Raw genomic sequence first — 22,616 nt, 5'->3', positions numbered from 1 at the left:
GTGCTTCTGTGTGAGCTCTCTTCCTCTTAATGGTACAATATTGGCATTCGTTTTAAAGTTACAACAGTAACAGCTTTCATATTTTTGATTTTGCACCGAATTGTCTGCGCTATATGTGATCTACAATAAAAATATCACTTGCATTTAAAATAAAGAAGAGCTTATAACAGAACAATACATTGATGAGAAGAGCAACAGCCGTAAATGCTACACTGCACGAGACAAACACATAATGTAGCCAAAATCATCTCATATATCTGCTCTTTAAAGTAAATGTATGGTGATTTTTTAGATGATGTCACGTTTATAAATTAGGAGTTTATCAGCAGTTAAAGGAACATCTGGTTGGATTAAACACAAGCTTATATTCTTTTTTATGTCTGACAACAGATAACAGATCTGAACAGATAAAATATAATAATAGCATTCCAGTGTGTTAAAATACAATATAACAGTGACAGTCAAAAGTGCCAAGACTGGACCAATCGCAAACATGACATGATGACGTCACAAATATGCTAATTGTCGTGTGGCGTCATCAGCATCACAGTCTCTCAAAATCTTGTGTGGTCTGAATACCTCTGACGTCAGCCAGAAATGTGACGCTCCTTACCATGTTTGAAAGATTAGGTTGCTAACAGGAGTTAATATACAGGCAGTGAGTCTGAAGTGGGAGGAATTATGATAATGTCGGTCTTCTCTACATCACCATTCCTAGGGAGTAAAAAAAAGATTTACGTTGGAGACGTTAACTTGCATCATCTTTTACTTTGGGGTTTGTACCTTTTGCATATCGTTAACATGTTCTAATACACACTTACACACCAAAGGAAATTTAAAAAAACGTGAATCGTTCCATAGGAGCTCTTTAAAAAAATTATGTAAAAACTTTCTGTTTCTTCAATAAGACAGATTACAACCTTGAGATAAATTAATAAAATTGCCTTTAACAAAATGATTTTATTATTTATTCAAAAGTAAAAACATCTTGAAAGTAAAAGTGAAAAGAGTGGTGAATGCTCAAATTATGTTTTGTAGAGAGTACAGAAACAAAACCAGGGCTGTTTAACTCAAATCTGCTGTCCCCATGGGTCCATTTAAAGGCTGCGACTCCCACCTTGTTCTTTATGTCAGCATCTTAAGGGTGGATGAAAGCAATGAATCAGTGGTACAGAGAGAGCGTTGCTTTGAAAGTCCACTGCCTGTTCCGAGGTCACAAATGGTCTTGGTGTATCAATGTACTGGCGCTCAAAGGCACAGATAATCTCAGGTAGAAGTGTGTGTGTGTGTGTGTGTGTGTGTGTGTGTGTGTGTGTGTGTGTGTGTGTGTGTGTGTGTGTGTGTGTGTGTGTGTGTTTCTGAGAGACGGTATTAAGGTCACCTCCTCCTCTCTGTTTCACACCCCACTCGCCCACGCCACATCCTCATGCTGGGCTTTGTGTGCGCTGATATAACTCTGGCTGTTCAAAGCATGTGATGCCTTAGAAGGAAATTATCCACTGATGATGCAACATACCAAAGGATATCCATTAAAGCAACACTATGTAGTTTCCATGTAAAAATGACTTACAGCTCCCCCATGTGGTTAAAAAGCGCAACAGTGCCTGGTATCAGACACTCTTCTGCAGGCAGGGGGAGGGGCGGGGCCATGTTTCCTACCCTCCACCGCCACTTTCAGAGTGTGCTTGTAGCAGCTTGGAGGCTGCTCAGGTTGCAGCAACAGTACAATTTGTCCAGTTAAAAGTTGTTCTATCACTAAAATAATTTTAGAGACATTATTTAAAGGTAAAAAAACTACATAGTGTTGCTTTAAATAGCCATACACTTAAAATAGTGCTCAGGGTGGTTAACACAGAGTTACTAAATCGTTGTTTAATTATAATGTTCGACAGCAAAAAGCTCTTCTACAGAAATCTTTATGGTAATACCATTCCCTCTGTAAATACCTGTCTGTGGTTTCTCTATTCAAAGTGTGTAAGTTTAAGGTCCATGCAGATTAAACCCTAAACAAACTCTCACATTATTACTGCAACGTGTTTAGACCAGGGTAACTCTATTAGTCCATAATCTGACGTGGTCTAAGGTCTCCTGAGACAGAAACTTTCACCCATATGTGGCACTTAGTCTCAAAGTTTCTCCTGCATGAGTGTGCACTTTCACACTCTCCATTAGCATCACATGTGATGCATTAGTGCAAGTCAAGCAAACTGTAGCATACAGCATACAGATGATGGAGCAGTGCTAAAACCAAAGCTCTTTCAAAGGTGAGAAACGTTCTCCAGTGTTCACCATAGGAACTCTAAACCAATCAAAGTTTAGACGCAGCAATCTTTCACAGTAACCTAAGAGGTGAGCCACTTTAGGTTAATTGTCTCTAGTATCTGACAGTATTAGACAATTATATGTGACTATTCAAAGCAACATTAGGCAATTAACAGAGGTGGAACAGTTAACACTTGGTTTGCAGTGGAAAAATAAATAATTGGGCATCCATTTAAGATCGGATTGTAAAGATTTATGGAGATAAAACCTATAGCCAGTTTTTTTTTTGGGGGGGGGGTGTTTAAAGAAATTTTTAGTGGTATGTCAGTAACTTGCAAATTTTATTGGTTCTTGCGTCAAGAGGTTTCACTTCCTTCAATCCTTTCATAACTGGAAAATGTTGCAGTTGATAATGACTAAAACAACTTTACTTCTTAAAGGTGCTCTAAGCGAATCTGTGTGACGTCATTTCCTGTTGACGTTCGAAGTGTTGTCAAACAAAACTCCTCACCCTCCCTCTCCTCTCACTCTCCCCCTTGCCCCTCCCTCTCCCTTCCGTGCTTCCTCAAGCACACTTACCCCCAAACCCTACCCTCAAATCCTTCTTGTGATCTATTGGCTGGAACACATTTGTTATATTACGTGGTTTTAGGCTGCGCCACTTTGTTTTTGTTGCTGTTTGTGGAGCCTGGGGTGTCTACAGAGATCGCATTTTTTTACAGTATGTTCAGGGGACAGGCAGCTAGCAGATAGCGAGGAGATGTTTGCTGTATAAAACAAAAAATGTTTATGGCCTAAAACCCGTCAATTTGCTTAGAGCGGCATTAACCATTCATCTTCTTACTGGCAGTGCGTTATTCATATTAAATATGACCTTTCTAGTATTTTTGTTTAAAGGTCCCATATTATGCAAAATCCACTTTTACAAGGACACACATGCGTGTTGGCAGTGAGTGACCACAACCATTATTCCATGAAAAAATCCACCCACACCTTTTTTTAATGTCCTTTTTTAAATGTTTCTTCTTAATATAACACTAATAAAGCTTCACCCACAGCCACTGACTGACTGGTTAACGATACCCAAAAGCTTTTCTAAATGTGTTTGTTAGCACATTGTAGCACTTATGCGGCTAATGATACTATTGCAGTAGCGCCTCACTGCAGAACACATTCAGGGGGCGGGGTTGGATCCAGATCCAGCGGGCGGGTTGGATTCAGATCCAGGGGCGGAGCTGGATCCAAATCCAGAGATCTCTTCCCACTGCATTTTGATTGGTCGGCAGTTTTACCACAAGACACGTCATACATGTGTTGTTGCGTTACCATTTCCGCATTGATTTGTAACTAAATTAAGTTATTCTTTTGACAGAAAAACAAACTTTATGACTACAATAAAAGTAGTGACTTTAAGGTGAAATGTAAGTGTTTTTGCTATAATGTTTATATTTATAATTATATAATATAATTTATATTATTAATCAAGTGTACACTTAAACTGATAAGAGCAAACGTTGGTGACCACAGGATGCAACTATAAAATGGCCTTTGTGAAATAGTTACATACTCTATAAACCATTATACATCCCAGGAGTTTAATTACTTAATCTGGGATCACAGATTTTAGCTCCTCACGAGAATCTGAGCGAAAATCGAGTCCTTGATCGTTTCTGAAATTCAGATCAGATTATCATCTATGTGTGACATTTACAGATCAAATCTTTTAAACCTTGCAAACTGCTCAGAAGCAACCTGGGGCCGCCCAATCATGTCAAACATGTTTGATATTTAGGATTTTACATTGGGATGATTATGTTAGAACTTTAACAGAGGAAGGTGAAAAGCTTTTTAAAATGGCGTCCAGGAAGCAAGCTGCTATGGGTCCAGTAGACGGGTTGTGGTACACTCTTAAAAAAAAAATGGTTCTATATCGAACCAGAAATGGTTCTATCACCCGCTTCATATATGGAACCCCCAAATGGTTCAATATAGAACCACTTTAATGGGTTCATTAAAAAGAACCCCAAATGGTTCTTTGAATCAAAGTTAGATGGTTCTATTTAGAACCATTAAAGGTTCTTTATTATTATGAGTAATTTATTATTGATAAGAAATTATAACCAATCCAGAACATTATAAAAGTTTACTATTTATTAATTGTATTATACAGAAATATAAATCTATAAAAATTACTTAAAATCACATCTCTTTATTCTGTATTAGACAGCAAAACTTTAGTTTATTATTTAAAATGTCTCATTACATTCAACCATTTAGTTGTTTAATTATTTCCATTACATATATATATATATATATATTAAAATTGCATCTCTGTATTAAACAGCTGAACTCTTAATTAGACTATACATTCAAAAAATTTGTTTTCCCTTACGCATTTTCTGTTTTTATAAACAAAGATACTGTACAGTATATGCAGTACTAATTTTTAGTAACTTTTACATGTGTCTGAAATGATGAAAAGAAATCACAATGCATTTAAAGACAATTCATGAACAATCTATTAAATAGAATGACAAACAAAAGTTGATTGTACATTTGTTTTGTACAGGTATTTAAATTTAAGCATATATTTTATAAATTAAGGTCACCGTGTGCTTACTGGCAAAAGGGTATTGAACACTGAGGAGAAAAAAAAATGCAAACAGTCATTCCACAGACTGTGATGTCAATGTCTTCCACATATTATGTTCACATTGTCCATTATAAAGTTGATACTCTAGATCTGAGAAGATCAGGAGGGTGTTGAACACTATGGTTGGCGTGGGACCTTTGGGTTCCTGTAAAACAAACATTTTACCTTTTAAGTGCTTTTTACCAGTTAACAGAAGCCATCAAGTAGACTTAAAATTACCCCATAATAACACAAATAAAGTATGACAACTAGGCAAGCGACACTCAAGAACCAACAAGACTCATAATAATTGATGTGGAGCTGTATGCTATTTAAGGGTAAACAGAGTAATATTTTTATATTTGCATTGAATGTTACTTTAAATGAAGTGCCTCAAATGCTAATGAAATTACAGAAGACTATACTTACACTATTTACACAGTAAAGGAAGCTGGGATTTTCTTGAAATAATGCTTGCAATAACATAAGTGCAGCATTCCTCACCAGACCTACAGAGATACAAATTATTGTACATTAGGTACAGAAATCAATTACAGGGACATTTACTCAAAAAGGAAAACTCATTCACTCACTCGTTATTTCAAACGTTCACGGCTTTCTTTCTTCAGCAGAACACAAAAAAGATTTTGAAGAATGTCTGTAACCGAACAACGCTGGTAGCAATTTAATGGACACAAAACCAATGCAGGTCAATGGGCACCATTGTTGTTCGATTACCATACTTTTTCAAGATATCTTCTGTTGTGTTCTGCTGAAGAAAGTGACGACAATTTTCATTTGTGGGTTAACTTTAACTCTTTCTCAGCCAGCGTCTCTTAATTAACAAGTTAACTCTTCAATGGCAAGGAAAAAGTTAATACTAACATTATTTTCATAATTTCACTTATACAATTTATAGGTGCTAGAACCTTTACATTGACAATGCAAATAAGGCTACTTTACACTGGGCAAAGAACAAGCATATGATGTAGTTACCTTCTGTGGTTTCCTCTGCTGTTCCAATGAGATTGGCGTTGAGATGTTTTTTACTTCCTTCTTTTGCACTACTGATGATGTTTTGGGCCATTTTATTTAGAGATGTTTCAATGTTCTTCACCAAGTCTGTTCCAAACCTCAGTGTCATTCCATGCAGCATCTTAAAACACAAAATCTTTATATATCCACTTTCAGACAAACAAGTTCCTTAAAGTCTACATTAACTTGAGGTTGCAATTGACTAGTGATGTATTTTTCAAAACACAATGTTCAATAAAAAAAAATGTGTGAAATATACAGAATTTAAATTAAGTCCTCAAACACTTTACAGTCTTTAATGCTAAATTCTAAATGAAATACATAAGAATTATCATTAAAGCTACAAAACACAGATTTCTTTTATTTTGCTCTTTGATGAACATTGGTGACAGAAGTCAGGTTTACGACGAGGTCCCTTTAAGCACCTTACCTTTTTGCATCAATGGGGTTTATATTTTAAGCCAGTGATGTGTCATCTACTGACCATTTATTAACGTCTCGGTTACGTATGTAACCCTTGTTCCCTGAAGGAAGGGAACGGAGACGTCACGTCGTGACCGACGAATTGGGAACTCGCTTAGAGAGACCAATCTGCTTCGTACTCTACTAAAACGCCAATGAACTTGGCATTGAGATATTTGCATAATGCTGGCGCCGCCCCGCCAGGTGCGTATATAAGCCACAGGTGCAAATATGGAAATTAGCTTCATTTCGCTGAGAAAGCCGGAAAGTGTGACCGGCCGATAAACAGCAGGGAGCAGCCCTGTGGCGACTGGACGTCTCCGTTCCCTTCCTTCAGGGAACGAGGGTTACATACGTAACCGAGACGTTCCCTTTCAGTCGGTCACTACGACGTCACGTCGTGACTCGTGACCGACGAATTGGGAATCCCTACCAAAACGCCACTGAGGGCTGACCTCCTCCAGAGTCTGCGTAAAGCCCTCCGGTTCCACTTAAGGATAAGGAGAATTAGGTTTTAAGGCAGAAGGCCGGGCACTAGATGTTCCTTTAACCCCACAGTAGTGCCAGCGACTGGGAAGCGCCCTATCTGAGCGGTATAGGGACGCTGCGGAAGCCACCGCCCCGTTAAGGGCTATTGGTGGGCGAAAGTCAACCGTAGTTGAGGTATAAATGACAGCCGTGGCTGTGTAAGCAAAGCAGTGCTCTGCTGAGGGAAACGTGGGCTAGTAGGATTAACCCCACGGAAAAATACTCACAAAGGAACCCGGTGGGACGCAATGTGGATGCCCGAGCCAAACACAGGTTCGCGAGGATGCAGCTAGTGAGAGGCTGGCAGCGGATGCTCCGCAACATCAGGCTGCCAAGGCAGCGGAGGAAGGCAAAACAAATTATTACGCGTTTTTGCCTTGATGGCCTTCCATACTGAGCTCAGTTTGGAGCAGCAGTCTAAGGCTGCAAGCCGACCTGCGAGCCTGTTCTCTGTGCTTCCCCTAACAAGGAAAGGGCACGAGAGGAGACAGGCTCGACACGAACACTAAAATCTAATGAACGTATTAGGTGTCGCCCAACCAGCAGCTCTGCAGATTAGAGCTGAAGATCTTTGCCCGAACCCGAAGGGACCCGTCGGGACCCGACGGGCTCGGGCGGGTTCGGGCTTCATTTCTAACATTTTACACGGGCTCGGGGCGCGGCTCGGGCTTCCGCTCCGGCTTTGTGAGGTAAATGAGCGGTCAAGTTCAAATCAGTAGCGCAGGATCGCGCTGAATTCATTTACAGTGGATTTAATGATTTTCCTCATCAAAAACATGTAGCCTAATCTTGGTGAGTAGGTTTTTCAATGTTTAACTAAATATGAATCGAGTCTTACATAATTTAGACAGAGGATATAGACTAATGTTGGCAGTAATGGAGAGAAGTGCCGACGCAAATCCCGCGGAGCCTGCCTCTTAATTTCGTTATTGCCAAATACCCATCTTAATTCAGAATGTATTATCTTAATTTAATTCGTTAAGAAATAATAATTTTATTAGCATATTTATAGTGTATTGCATAAGCCTATTTAGAATGAGATGTTACAATGTTACAGATTACTTATTTCTTTGTTTCAACTTCCAAGTGGCGTGTAGATTATTAGTCATGAATAAATAATGTTAAAACCTGTGTAAATTTCTCATTCTTGACAAAAGCTGTGTGTGTGCGCACATTTAAATAATGTCGGGCTGTAAACGGGTTCGGGCTTCTAAAAAGCTGTCAATCTAAATGTACGTTCGGGTTCGGGCTGCATTCTGTCGGGCTCCGGACATTTCGGGCCTAACTTTTAAGGCCCGATTACAGCTCTACTGCAGATGTCTGTTAGCGAGGAACCACGAGCGAGTGCCCAAAATGAGGCAACACTTCTAGTAGAGTGAGCTCTCAAATTAAATAGACACGTAATGACCTGCAGATTATAAGCAAGGGCGATAATAACAACTATCCAATGAGACATCCTCTGCTTAGTGACAGCTTTCCCTCTCTGCTGACCACCGTAACAAACAAAGAGCTGGTCTGAGGTCCTGAGGCTTTGTGTGCGATCCACGTAGAGGCATAGAGCTCGTACGGGACATAATAAAGCCATGGTTGGGTCTGCCTCCTCCGGGGGCAGCGCTTGCAAGCTCACCACCTGATCTCTGAAGGGAGTGGTGGGAACTTTGGGCACATAGCCTAGTCTGGGTCTCAGTGAGACAGCGGGACCAAACTGAAGGCATGAATCGTCAACAGAGAATGCATATAAATCCCTTACTCTCTTCACGGAGGCCAATGCTAGCAGGGTCTGAGCTCGGGAAAGCGCGTCTGCCGCTGTATTGAGCGAACCCGGAATGTGAATGGCACGAAGGGACCGCAGATGCTTCTGACTCCAAAGGAGGAGATGACGAGCGAGATGCGACAGGTGACGAGAGCGCAAAAACCGCCTTAACGGTAAATAACGCAACAGTCGCAATGTTGTCGGTGTCGGCTAATACATCCTTCCCTCGCATCTCCATAGCGGAGCGTACAAGTCCCAGATATACAGCGCACCGCTCGCGGCAGTTGGGGTGCTATGCACACCCCTGAGACTGCAAGCCCGTCATACGTTGCTGCTCATCCTGTGCTGGGGGCATCGCATGTGCTACAGAATGCCAGGAGACCCGACTCAGAGGCATATCTTGCTATCAGAAATGCTGGGTCTGACCACTGGGTAAAATAGAAATGACACGCAGGTGTAATGGTTACACAGTGTATGCCATTGCGCCACGCTCTCCTCGAGACTCGATCGTAAAACCAGTGCTGAGGCGGTCTCATATGAAGCAGCTCGAGCAGTGTCACAGCTGCAGCTGCTGCCATATGTCCAGGAGCTTCTGAAATTGTTTCAGAGGGACCGCGTACTTCCCTCGAATTAAACCAAGGCAAGTCAGAACTGACTGGTTGCGCGCTCTTGTAAAACACGCCAATTAGTCGATCGAGTCTATTTCCATACTGAGAAAAGGATCCTCTGCACGGGGCAAAGTTGCTCTTTTCCCAGTTGACCTGATGACTTAACGAGCGAGATGCTGAAGCATTAAATCTCTGTGTTCACGCACGTCTGCCAAGAACGAGCTATTATAAGTTGACGTAAACATAAGCAGAATGGGAACAACGCTCTCTCTCTCTGAGATTTTAATGCCGTGACTAGCACTTTCATGGAGAAACGGGGAGAGAGAGACAGCTCGAATGGTGTACTTAGTATTAATATGTCCACTCCATGAACGCAGAGCGAAAAACGGTCTAAGGCGAGGGGAGATGGACACATGAAGTACATGTCTACAGATCTATGCTGCAAACTGATCTGAATATTGAAATACGAGCCTCGGCGTATCATCCTAAAGGATCACATTAGTAGAGCCGGTGCGTAAATAAATCGGTCGTAACCCACCGCGTATTTTGGGTACTATGAGATAAAGGCTGGAAAAACCCTATCATCATACTCGGTAAGAGGGACCGGCTCGAAACGTCCTTCGCCAGCAGGACATCGACTTTGTGCATCGTACATGTGCATCGGACGCTTTCACTATAGTGAAACGAATGTCCGAGAATTTGGGGGAGTGCCGGTAATTGTATTTCGTAACCGAGGCGGATAGTGCGTAAAACCCAACGAGACGGGCTGGGAACTGAAGCGAAGCATCCAGGGACCGTACGAGGAGAATTAACGACACTACCGAAGTACCCGCGGTTGGCATTGAAGCGAGACAGGTAGGACTGCCGGTGCGTCTGCTGTGACAGCATAAACATCTACAGTATGTGTGTGTGTGTGACACTGACCTGAGCCCGCTGAGGGTGACGGTCGTCTGGTCTCCTCTACGGAGAGCGCAGACTCCGATGAGGGTGCTGGTGGTCCGGTCTCTCCAGTGGAGAGCTCGGACTCCTCAGGACACCCGCTGGCGATAGAGGAGAGGTAGGGTGAGCAGGTGTACGCTCACGGCTCTCTCGATCCTCCGGAGACCTGGAGAGGAAAGAGGAATGCACTCTTATGTGTGGTTAAGTGGGTACCGGCTGGACAGCCGGTGGAATATATGCAAACCAAGGATTTTCCACCTGACCCTCTACCGGGGGAAGGAGCGAATCACTGTCTCCTGAAGAGTGATCCTCTGCCACTCCGGGTCGCCCGTCTCTGGCCACTTAAACTCCCAATTTTCACGGGAAGCAGCTAAGCGGGCGGGGCGAGCTGCTGACGACCGGTTCCCCTGCGCTGCCGAGATGGGGTCCGAGGAGGGGAACGGAGGTGGCCTCCGCAGGACGCCGACGGCGAGAGGCAGACTGAGGAGCCGGCGTTGGTGGACCAGGGCAGCTCTCTTCCGCCGGGGCACGACCTAGGAGATCGCCTCAGTCTGCGCAGCGGAGCTGTACGACTCCCCGGGCTCGCCGAAGAGGCCGGTCTGTGAGACAGGAGCATTCAGGAAGTTGTTCTCGTCTTTGCGTTATTGCGTGCAGGGCTGAAGCCGCGTCTCCGCATGCCTGATAGGCAGCGCCCGTAACCGGACGACTGTCTATACAAACACGAGAGGGAAGGGTTGGGTGGTCCCTCCAGGAACGCAGCTGCAACGCAACCCCCCGCTCTACTGAAGGGATCCCCGTCCTTATAGCGGCTCGGTTGGTGAGGGAGGTGAGGGGTGAAAGCTGAACGGCCGAGACAGCCGCAAATCACGTCAGCTCTTCGTGCCGTCGGGAAAGGCAGGCACAGTAGGTGAGGACCGTAGAGGCCCGGGCAGCTCCGAAGTACCAATCATGTGGGCGGGACGGTTCGGGCGGAGAGGGATTAACCCCTCCAACTCTACCGTCTTCGCCGCTCGAGCGGGCACGGCCGCCATCTCCGGGACGACTCCCCCTCGGAGGGAAAAAATGGGCACCCCTCTGATGCTGCAGAAGTGACGGGATCAGAAGGAGGTCCAATGGATTCGGCAGAAATCGCAGAACACGACTCTGCAGTCTCCACCGGAGCCTCAACCGGCTGAGGATGAGAAGGCCGGTAGGTGAAGGACGCATCCTCTGTCCTACTCAGCGTAGTGATGCGAAGAGCGTCCTGCGAGCGCTTGACAGCCGCACCATGGCGGCGTTCAGCACTGCAAAGGCGCGGACGTCGTCCCCGTAGAAACGACAGTCGTCTCCGCAATCCAAGAGGGTTATGCTCTCACAGAGAGAGCAAAAGCTCTCCACGAACACAGCCTTGGAGTGCTCGATGCCCAAGCACGAAGACAGCGCTCGTGACCGTCACTGGAATCCCTGTACTTCTCGCATCCAAGATCGCACGGAGGAAAAGCTATCCTGAAAAGGACGCTGATTTCCGAATATACGAGAGAGTGGCTGTCTTTAAAAAGACACAGAGCTCTCACGTATCACTCTTTAGGGAAATCACTCTTAGGTGCGAGTTCCCAATTCGTCGGTCACGACGTGACGTCGTAGTGACCGACTGAAAGGGAACCATGGTTATCTGTGAGGGGAAGGAAAAAAGCATAAATTACACTTCACAAACCAAATACGCATAAAAACCTGAACACGTTTGGTTTTTAAAACATTTGAATATTAAATGTAAGTGTCTTAACAGCTACCATCACATTAATTCATTGTGGGCATCACAGAAAACATGCATATCTAGACTTGTTGCGGAAACGAACGCTGCACTGCAATCGTGCATTTATAATACAGACCGGCGGAAAGTTCTCAACTATGGTGGCCAGCAGTTTCCACTTTCCTTCAGAATTTAGCTTCAACCCTGATAAAACACTCGTGAACAAGCGAAAAATATTCACAGAATATGTGTAAAACATTTACATATCATTGCCCTTCCACCGTCTTCCACCCGGTTCCCTTGACCACGCGCTTCATTGAAATTACACTCCTGTCTCGAATTTTGTCTCTTTACAACACAGCTGTCTTATTGTGATTGGCAATTTAATTTAAAATGACAAAGAAATAAAGCAGGACTGTAACGTAATTCATTAAAACCCGGAACAAAATGTATTTAACAGAGCTTTTATAACTGACGGTTGAGGAAGCCCGTCAGTGCTTTAACGTTACCAGCAGTACTTTTTAACTGAGGTAAATAATATAAATGTAGCTTCAAGTATCACTATTTAGCACAAGACCTACTCTGACAAAATAAATATTAACTAATTATACTAAATATTTCAGTAACATCGTTTCAAAAATGTAGAAACTTACCTCAGGGTACCAACAAGCAGAAATGCCGGTCCGGAGTCCGATCTCCTCAGTTAAAAAAAAAACTGTCACGTCTCGAGGCTCATCTTCGCTTATGGTGCAACTTATATATACCCCACCAGAGGGCACTTTTGTGATTATTTGTTTTTAATGCTACTTCAGGTTAAATTAAACATTGACAATATAGAATGTACAAAATAAAGAAAACACCTGGTTATTCACCAAAAACGCAAACTGCACTGTAAGTTTCATGCTAATGTACAAACTTGCATAAAAAAGCTCACAGGAAATAAATCATACAATAAATATTAATAGCCTATTTGTTGACTCTCTCTTTATTTGACCACAGCCTACTGACACAAAAAGGTTTGTGAATGAGTTGTGTAGGTTTGTAAATGAGTTGTGTAGGTCTGCAATTATTGTGTAATCTTTAGTTTACACTTCAGTCACAAAATGTGAATTATAGAACCATTTTAATAAAAATGGTTCTTTGCCCTCCAAGGGTTCTATATAAAACCCCTTTTTTGGTAAAATGTTCTATTGGCCAAGTATAGAATCCCAGGGTTCTATATAGAACCTCAAGGAACCTATTTTTTAAGAGTGTAGTGAGGAAACAATATACCGTAATTCCTCAAATAAAGACCGGGGCCTTTATTTACCTAAACTGCCGAAGGTAACAGGCATTTATTTGAAGCAGGCCTTTATTAGAGACGGGGCTTTATTTCAAATTCCATCTATTTGATAAATAATTGTTTTAAATTAGCCGTTAAATTAAAAGCGATAGCGTTCTAGTGGATAGAGATCATTCATTTTTTAACAGTATATTTTTTAAGGTTGTTGAAAAGTTCGTCACTAGCACTAAATGAGACCCATCCAATGTAGCTACTGCCATCTATTGGCAGCTGTGCATTATGATGAACTTGAATGCATTTAGGAGATAACACCACGCACACATAATCCAAAACCATGCCCCAGCGAGATCGTCCCCCCTCCCTACTCCATGCACGCACTCACACTGTACCGGGCGCACTTTCATCATTAGAATGCATTTGTTTTGAGCAAAGCAGGAGGTAAAGCACTCTCTTAAGACTGGAACCCATCGTAATGTTAAGTCTTTGTTTTTTATTTAGTTGTATGAAGCCCTCTCACATGCCTATGATATCGCTTAGTTGATCTGTTGTGTGTGCACCGTAGATATTCACTAGCCCTGCTGCGCACATTAAAAGGTTTTAACGAAGGCAGATGAAGGTGAGTGCTCGCGCAGTTGACGTCTCTCCTTTTGAAACGCGCTCTGGCGCGAATACGCTCACACTGCGCGTAAGCTAAGCTTTGTTTATACTCAGATCTCACCAAACGGATGAGGCGTTTATAGTTGGTGCGCTAAGCTCTCACTCATTTTCCCCCGGCACTCATCTTTCCCCGGCCTTAATTTGAGACCGCCCTTTATTTGTCTGCGATGACCACGCCCCCGGCCACTATCAGAGGCCCGGCGTTTATTTGAATAACGGCTTTTATTTGAGGAATTACGGTACATGCCTGAATAGCACATCTGAAAAATGTGTCGCGACCGTTGCCTCAAAGAAACTGACTTGGTTTTAAACACACTGGGTGAGTGCAGAAAGCTAGTAGTTTACTAGCTAACACATGTAAACATTAAAAATAAAAAATGAATGTGTTTCAATTACCATTCGTTTACATCCGCTACCTTGTGAGGTGAAGTGCTCGCTCTTGCAACTTGCAGTGCGATTTGCTCAGATTTTAAAATATTGTAGTGAAACCATGATTAAGATTTGAGAAAAGAAAATCTATCACGATATTCCTCATGTGTTGCTGCAGATTTCATAATCGGCCAAGCTTTTGAAATACCTAGGAAACCTACTAAACCACAACTGGATCATGATTTAAACATCTTATGTGATGTTTGCCTTCATTAATAAATCCCCAATGTCCCAAGAAGCTGGCTGCTAAAATGGCAAGAACACATTTAAAGATGCTATCATTTATAGGGGCCCTATTTTTATGGACAAAATCACAGAATCCAAGTATGAAAATGGAATTTACTGTACAACACAAAATGTCACAGAACTGGCAAATTTTGGATTCAGTCATTTTTAAAACCCATTATAACTGTTCAGTTGCTGACAACATATTTTTGTCTGCTTATTTAGCATAATATACGTAAATGTAGATAGTCAGCAGACCTGCAGTGTATAGCGCAATAACTGATTCTGTTGTTTCCTGCACCACTTTACTACATTTAAAAGCCAATGAATTGGGTCTAGAAATATATGTTTAAAAATGCACCACACCAGCAGCTTGCATGAAATTATGCTGAACTAAAAATTCATGAAATATTCATGCAGGCTGAATTTAATGTCACAGGACCAAAAAGTGATTTTAAATATTAAAAAGCCGCTGATTTCCCCGGCCTCTGGCCTCATAGAGCTGAATCACAGATTTACTAGAATTAAAGTTAGGCTCTCATGACAGTATTGCTAAGAAATTGTGACACATCTAACCTCCTAAAAGCCATTTTTGCATTATTCTGTGTGTCTTGGAAGGAGCTTTAAATGTCATCCGAGGTCTGTATGATAACAGTGAAACAGACAGTATAAATTAATGTTGAAATGGCACACTCAGTCATTTCATTCACCCTTTTCCCTTCACACAGGCGCACACATACAATATTTCCAAAATTAAAGGATATTGGCATCTCTATTTATAGTAGCCACCAGGAAACACTGTGATTGTCTGCTCTGCTCCATGGGGATTTTATTGCAGTAAAAGTGTCAGAGACAGTATCTGTTTTGTTTTCATATCTGGACCACAAAGCAGTCACTTGAAACAATAAAGTAGAACTCCAAGAACAAAGGTGAAGGCTTTAAATGAGCCCTTTGGGCTTTTCGTCCTTTCTACACTGTAAAAACACTGATTTTTTATATTATCTTTATTCGATTTACATGCAAAAAATTATAAAATAAAAATTGTAACATCAACATTATTACCTGTGATTTATCTAAATTGATTGCAGTGATTATGTGCTGAATTAAACTGTATGACATATAGAGGTTAATATTAAGACATTTTTTTCAATATTCAGTTTTTCCTTTTTCTTTTTGCATTGAGACATAATTTTTATGACAATTAATTGCAGCCCCAGACAGGGGGTCTCAAAAGTATAATATAATATGCAGTTATGAAAGATGCAGTGAAACATATTTGTTCATACACTACTAAGTGGAAGTGCTGGAGAATATGTAGAGATATGGTAGAGATCCATTTCCATCTGTTCATTTTGAAGGTGGCACCTTTTTATTGTTGTGAATTGTGTAATTAGTAGGTCCATCTGTATAGTTCTGCTCTGGGTCCAAAATAAAAAAACCTCTACTACATTACATAATGCAATAATACCATTACAACCTACGCACTACATTTAAATCGTAAAGTTGAATTATTATGAATTTCACATTTCCTCCATATATATGTATATAAGTGCTTGGGGGGGGGGGGGGGTTGCGTTTTGTGGCGTAGGGTTGCGCTCAATGGAGGTGTCTTTCGTTGCTACACAGCCATGAGTTGCGCTCCTCGTGAGGACGAGGATAATGGAATGCGTGATCAGATTTTAATTCCTCATCTCATTGTCACCATGTGATCAGTTAATCTGGTCGGTACTTTATAGTGTTTGTCCAGAGAAGATTTGTTACTTTCGGTAGGATACTCGGAGAAGAGCTGCAGCAGGGTTATTAGTTCACATAGTCACAGCTTCTAATGGAGACACTGCATAGGGATGCAGAGCGGTAGATGTAATGCAACACATATTAAACTACATATAAAAAAAAGAGACATCAAAGTGCCCAGGTTAGGAAAAGAGGAAAGATGAAGAGAAACGTACAAAGGATAAAAGTATGTATACTGCTATACAGTAGATAATGAAGTATATAATGAAGTATATCTAATATATTATTAAGTAGCTTGTTATGCAATTACACATAGAGCAGTAATATTCATTTTTATTAACATTGACTACCCATTCAAAAGTTTCAGGATCACTTTTACTTATTAATATTTTTTCCACATATAAAAGCAAATCCAGATGGAACATAATGAAGTCAATACTATGACTGAAAACAATCAAAAATGAATGAAAACAGAAACACTTACTGGTGGTAAAAAAAGTATAATAGTTCATAAATGTAAAGACAAAAACACAAGTCCCAGGCACTCAATCAAAAAACCAAAAGGAGAAGGAATAAATAAAAAGCCTATATTAAGTGTGCTTACATTCTATAAAATCCAACCGCCAACATGTTTCGACCAGCAAGTGGTCTTCTTCAGGGCAAAGCAACACACACTGAGAATGTCAGCAATTTATAAGTTAAAACCACACCCCTCGTTAGAAGCCATTCAATAAACAAATCATACTAGAAACAATCAATTAGACCTAATGGGTAATCAGGTGTAAAGGATTAGGAGACCAAACTCAAACAAAACACATCAAGAAATGGAAATTACCAATACAACAAAAATATGAGTTATCTTAAGATGAAAACATAAGTACATATGAAATAATAAAGAACAAAAAATACAAAGCGTAGTCATCATAAGAACATAGAAAACACATCATAAAAAACACTTAAACTCTATGAAAGCGTCTGCGTGATCGATTGAGGCGTCTGCGTGATCGATTGGCGGGGCATAAGTATGCTATTTGTACCAGTAACCCAGATTATCAGATGGCCCAACATTTTTTACATATGCATAACAAGAATGATTCCTTATTAAAAATTGAGGTTTTGGAGCTTGTTAGACCCTTGGATAGAGGGGGTGATAGGATCCGTAGACTTAACCAGCGTGAGACATTCTGGATCCATCAGTTGGATGCGCTTCGTTATCCAGGTCTCAATGATGACATAGAGTTTAAGTGTTTTTTATGATGTGTTTTCTATGTTCTTATGATGACTACGCTTTGTATTTTTTGTTCTTTATTATTTCATATGTACTTATGTTTTCATCTTAAGATAACTCATATTTTTGTTGTATTGGTAATTTCTATTTCTTGATGTGTTTTGTTTGAGTTTGGTCTCCTAATCCTTTACACCTGATTACCTCATTAGGTCTAATTGATTGTTTCTAGTATGATTTGTTTATTGAATGGCTTCTAACGAGGGGTGTGGTTTTAACTTATAAATTGCTGACATTCTCAGTGTGTGTTGCTTTGCCCTGAAGAAGACCACTTGCTGGTCAAACATGTTGGCGGTTGAATTTTATAGAATGTAAGCCACACTTAATAAAGGCTTTTTATTTATTCCTTCTAGTGATGGGAGAAACGAAGCTTTTCGAAGCTTCGAATCAAATGAACCAATTGCTTCGAAAATTGATTCAGTTTTTCGAAGCAGTTCGAAACAGCACACACGCTGGCGACCCCTGCTGGTCAAAATAGTGTAAAGCAGATATGGCCAAACATTTTAGACTTTTTTTTACAAAAAAAAATAGCAAGATTTTTATTAAAATATGTTTAAAAAAATTATTTAACTTAATTAAGACATAGTTAAAAGTGTATTATGTGTTTTTTGTTTTATTTAGGGCAAACAAATCATTAAAACTAACTACCCTTTTAATTATGGACATTTTTGTCATTAAATCTGTCTATAAACAATAAATAGACAAAATGGCAGTGTAATTAGCCAGAAGGATAAATGTTTTATGAACTTTTATAATAAAACTGACCCGAGTTCACCGAAACATATTAGACACTGGTCATGTGATCAACTCCCCCTAGTGGTGAATCGTCGGATTTTCGAAACGTTTCGAAACAGTTATGACGTAATGAAGCCTCGTTTGCTAAAATCACGTGACTTGGGCCAGTTTGAAACCCTCTCCGAACCACTGATTCGAAACAAAAGATTCGTAAATGTTTCGAAGCCTCATGAAGCAGTGCTTCGAAAACGACCATCACTAATTCCTTCTCCTTTTGGTATTTTTGATTGAGTGCCTGGGACTTGTGTTTTTGTCTTTGGATTTTTCCCCAGCCCAAGAGCACCTATCACACAAATATTCTACCTGAGCGCCGGGTTGAACCGTTTCATAGTTCATAAATGTATTCAGAAATTTTATTTGTTATTTCAGTGCAAGGTTTTAATAGGCCTAAGTTATTTAAGATAAGGTTAAGAAAAGATTTACTTACTTTTATAAAAAATGTATATTAAAAAGATTAAAATCACTGCTTATATATTTTCAAGTATTATTATACATTAAATAATACAATTTAAACGGTACATTTACAGAAACATTGTACCTTTTTTAATGTTAAAATAGCTCTGCTGCCCTCCGATGAAATGTGAATCTCAGAAATGGCCCCAAGCAAGATTGAGTTTGAGAGCCCTGCATTAGGGGGTGCTGTGATCCATGTCACTGCCACATGGTTATATTCAGGTCCAAGTCCTCACAAGGGACACAAGTTTGAATGTGATCCATGGTTGTTTTGCATGCTGTTGTGTATCCAAGTCATCTATGCACTTTTGGGACTTTACTGAAAAAGCAACGTGGAGCAGATTCTGCTATTAAGCGGTATTTCTGAATGGCCAGAGGCAGGTATTAGGTAGATTTGAGCATTCGGTTAATTACATAATTTTTTTTATGTGAGCGTTTAGTAGCGTTTAGCTGCTTTTTTATCTGAGCTCCTCATATTCAATTAGATTTCAAAACAAAAAATGTCGTATTCTCATAAGTTACAAATCAAGCAATTTATTATTTTTTTGTATTATAATTACTGTATTTTTAAATCTACTTTTATGTAATAATACAGAGCAGAACAGAGAACACTGCTTCAATGCTGTGATGCATTCTCTTAAAAATTAAAGTGCTCTAGACTCTAGAGGGTTCTTTACAGTGATGCCATTAAAGGTAATTAAAAGAAACATTACTTTTATAGACTGAAGGACCCCTTTTTAACAAATACAATAAAAGCACCCTTTGTGAATCAGGAAGGTTTTGTGGATGCTAAAGGTTTTTAATTGAACTATATAGCCCAACAAAGAACCTTTTAGGAAAACTTAATTTTTAAGTATGCAAACAACTCAATTTGCTTGTGGATGTATTGTACGTCTGGTGATAATGCCTTGTCCTCATCTCTTGTCCTCATTTGATAAATAACTGCTTACATTATCAATAGAAAAATTATTTTATTTACTACCTGCGTGTAACTTAATAGCAATAATAGCATGACATTGATTGCATCAGATAAATAGCGCTGAGTTTTGTTTTACATAACCTTTTACATAAAATGTGTAAGTTCACTGATTAAAAAAACAACATCACACAAGTCATTCAAGGTGTAACTTTATAACTGGTTAATCGTGAATGAGGGGTGTATGCAACCAAGCATTTTGCTCGTTCTGTGGAATGTCCAAATATTGTTTTTTTTTTTTTACAATAAAATTACAAATTTAATAAATAAAATTACACTACACTGATCAGAAAATTTGGTAACTTGCATTGGTTTTCCCTCTAAGCTTTAGCTAAAACAAAAGAGAGAGACTACAAAAAGGAGAAAAATCTCATTTAAAGAGCTACAGACTTTTATGTAAGGAACTCAGCATGATACTGCCTAGAATAGGATGGTGATATAATGCAACTCTGTATTACCCACAAAAAGAGCCACGTGAAAGGATGTCTGTCAGTTTTGCCAAAACCATAATAATTACTGAGTTGCAATGTGGGAGGGGATTATGTGGTCAGATGACACCCAGCCACAGGATTTAGCAAGTGGTGCAAATTTAACACTGCCCACACAACAAGCACCATATCTGCAATATAGAACAGTGGTAGCAACATCATGATCTGAGTCATTTTATCAGCAGAGACTGGACATTATGGCTGGGAATTGATTTTAAAGGAAGGAGAATCGAGAGTGTGTGTGTGTGTGTGTGTGTGTGTGTGTGTGTGTGTGTGTGTGTGTGTCAGATGACCACTATTTTCTTCACCCCGCGGCACCAGCTAAGGAATTTCAACTTTACTGTATAATTGTGTGTTAACATGAGCCACGAATGAAGTGAATAAAGATGTGTCGTAAACTCTAAAAAACAAACTGTGCTAAATAGCACTAAAAGTTAACCATTTTAAGTGCCATATAGCATCGATGCAGTATCTATGAAGCACCGGTGTAGACCCATATGTGGTGCTATATGACCCCGTATGGTTCTTCATAGGTGCTATATAGCACTAAAAATGGTTCCTCTGTGATTAGGAGCCAAGGACCACTTTTAGTGCTATTTAGGACTGTTTGTTTTTAGAGTGTACAGCATTGGGTGTCCACATACAGCGACAATGATTTTGTCCTCTATTGTTGTTTCATATTTCTGCCTCAGTTCGCAATCTCATGATCACATCACTACTAGAGCAAGCTCCTGATTGGTTAACGTGGCGCAAATATCCAACCAAGTTCAGATTTTTTATCTAGCATGATTTGCATGATTTACACGCGTCAAATGGCCGAAACGCTCACTTCGGGCTGCGTCTTTCTCGTGAATTGCATAATTCGTGCCACAGGGTATCTATCGTGTCTTTACATTGACTTAACATGTAAATCACTTACACTTAATGCTTAATTTGTGTATGTTGTAAACGCATCATAAGAATGACCCAAATGGATCATTCAACAAATTGGACAATATGTTAATTCAAAGGCATTTTTGATCTAAAGGATTTTGGCCAAAAGATACAGTAATTTATTGACAAAAGATATACAAGAATATCTAACAACACTACTAAATGATTCTGCAACACTAAAGGATATCAAGGTTTGAAAAATAGAAAATAGAAGTTGAATGGCAGAATGGTTTATAATAAGATGAATCTTTGTCAAAGCAAATAACTGAATTTGGTAAAAATTGATAAACAGTTATGCAATACCAAAGTTATCTAGTATAGACATACACTGACAGAATACACTAATGCCATTTGTGACAATGCCTGTAAAAGCCCAGCTAAAATCTGTGGGAAAAATGCATGTAGGAGCTTCTTAATTGAAAAAGCTTGTACTGACATTGTACAGACAAAACAGTGGCACTGATAAATTTTAGAATATTATTCTAAAATTTATCAGTGCCACTGTTTTGTCTGAAGATGCACGCTCATTGGTGTTTTAAGCCCTCAATGGAGCCTTCAAGGCAGCGCTGCCTGGAAGGGACTCCCCGTCCCTGATCGTTTCAGCCAATCACAGCACTGGCGCTAGATTTCGAGCCTTCTGGGAGTTCGAGCTCACTGTTGGTCAGGTGAGTAGTGCAGATATGGTAAGATAGGACTGTGAATGTATTTGAATACAGCTCGAAATGTTTTGAGCGTATACGTTTCCGAGTTTTCACCTGTCCGTTGCATGACATTCTTTTTCGTGCCATTTTCACGTTAGGGTTAGGGTTGCGCCAGTGCTGTGATTGACTGAAACGCTCAGGGGTGGGGAGTCCCTTCCAGGCATCGCTGCCTTGAAGGCTCCGTTGAGGGCTTAAAACACCAACAACCAAGATGCACACATCATGTTTTATGTAAAGTATATAAAAAAACTCCTGAAATATTGTAGCATTACTAAGGACTAGTCCTAGCTTAACCTAAACCCTGTCTGTATGGCCTTTACTGTATGTAAGGTCCTTACTATCTGTAAAACGCAGATGAAGGTAACGCAGATGAAAGCTTAACCTTGTTTGAGACAACTTTTTTGTCCTGTAAAGCAGTACTATCAAGACAAATCACATGAAAGAATACTAAATACCCATAATGATTTGTGCAAACACTTAATAAGGCTAAATAGAACATATCAAGGAAGATTTTTTGTGGCAAGCTGTTACCTCAAGTGTCTCTGGAACAGGAACAGATATTATATAACTGAATAATAATTAATGTGTTTCACTTTAAGATGATTAAAATGAGCTGACCGCAAATGAAATCATGTTGTTCAGGATTTTGGATGAGCAATTCTTTTATGAGTTGACTTTCTACTGAACCCTAACCATAAAGTTTGATACAC

The 22,616-nt window shown here is 40.2% G+C and overlaps 1 protein-coding gene and 1 long non-coding RNA gene across 2 annotated transcripts in view; one reads left to right on the top strand and one right to left on the bottom strand.

The window, feature by feature from the left end:
• Positions 1–22,616, top strand: part of il1rapl2 (interleukin 1 receptor accessory protein-like 2) — a 481,367-nt gene that overhangs the window by 83,766 nt on the left and 374,985 nt on the right. The window lies entirely within an intron of this gene.
• LOC135749417 (uncharacterized) overlaps positions 5,024–22,616 on the bottom strand; it is a 175,681-nt gene continuing 158,088 nt past the window's right edge. The window contains exons 3-4 of the long non-coding RNA XR_010532375.2: positions 5,488–5,517; positions 5,024–5,060 (exon numbers count right to left, since the gene is read on the bottom strand). This is a non-coding gene — a long non-coding RNA (uncharacterized lncRNA). The remainder of the gene's footprint in view (positions 5,061–5,487; positions 5,518–22,616) is intronic.

Source organism: Paramisgurnus dabryanus, chromosome 16 (assembly GCF_030506205.2).
Source record: "Paramisgurnus dabryanus chromosome 16, PD_genome_1.1, whole genome shotgun sequence".
Classification (NCBI taxonomy): Eukaryota; Metazoa; Chordata; class Actinopteri; order Cypriniformes; family Cobitidae; genus Paramisgurnus; species Paramisgurnus dabryanus.
Note: the sequence above shows the minus strand (reverse complement) of the source record. Positions and strands in the feature narration are given on the sequence as shown.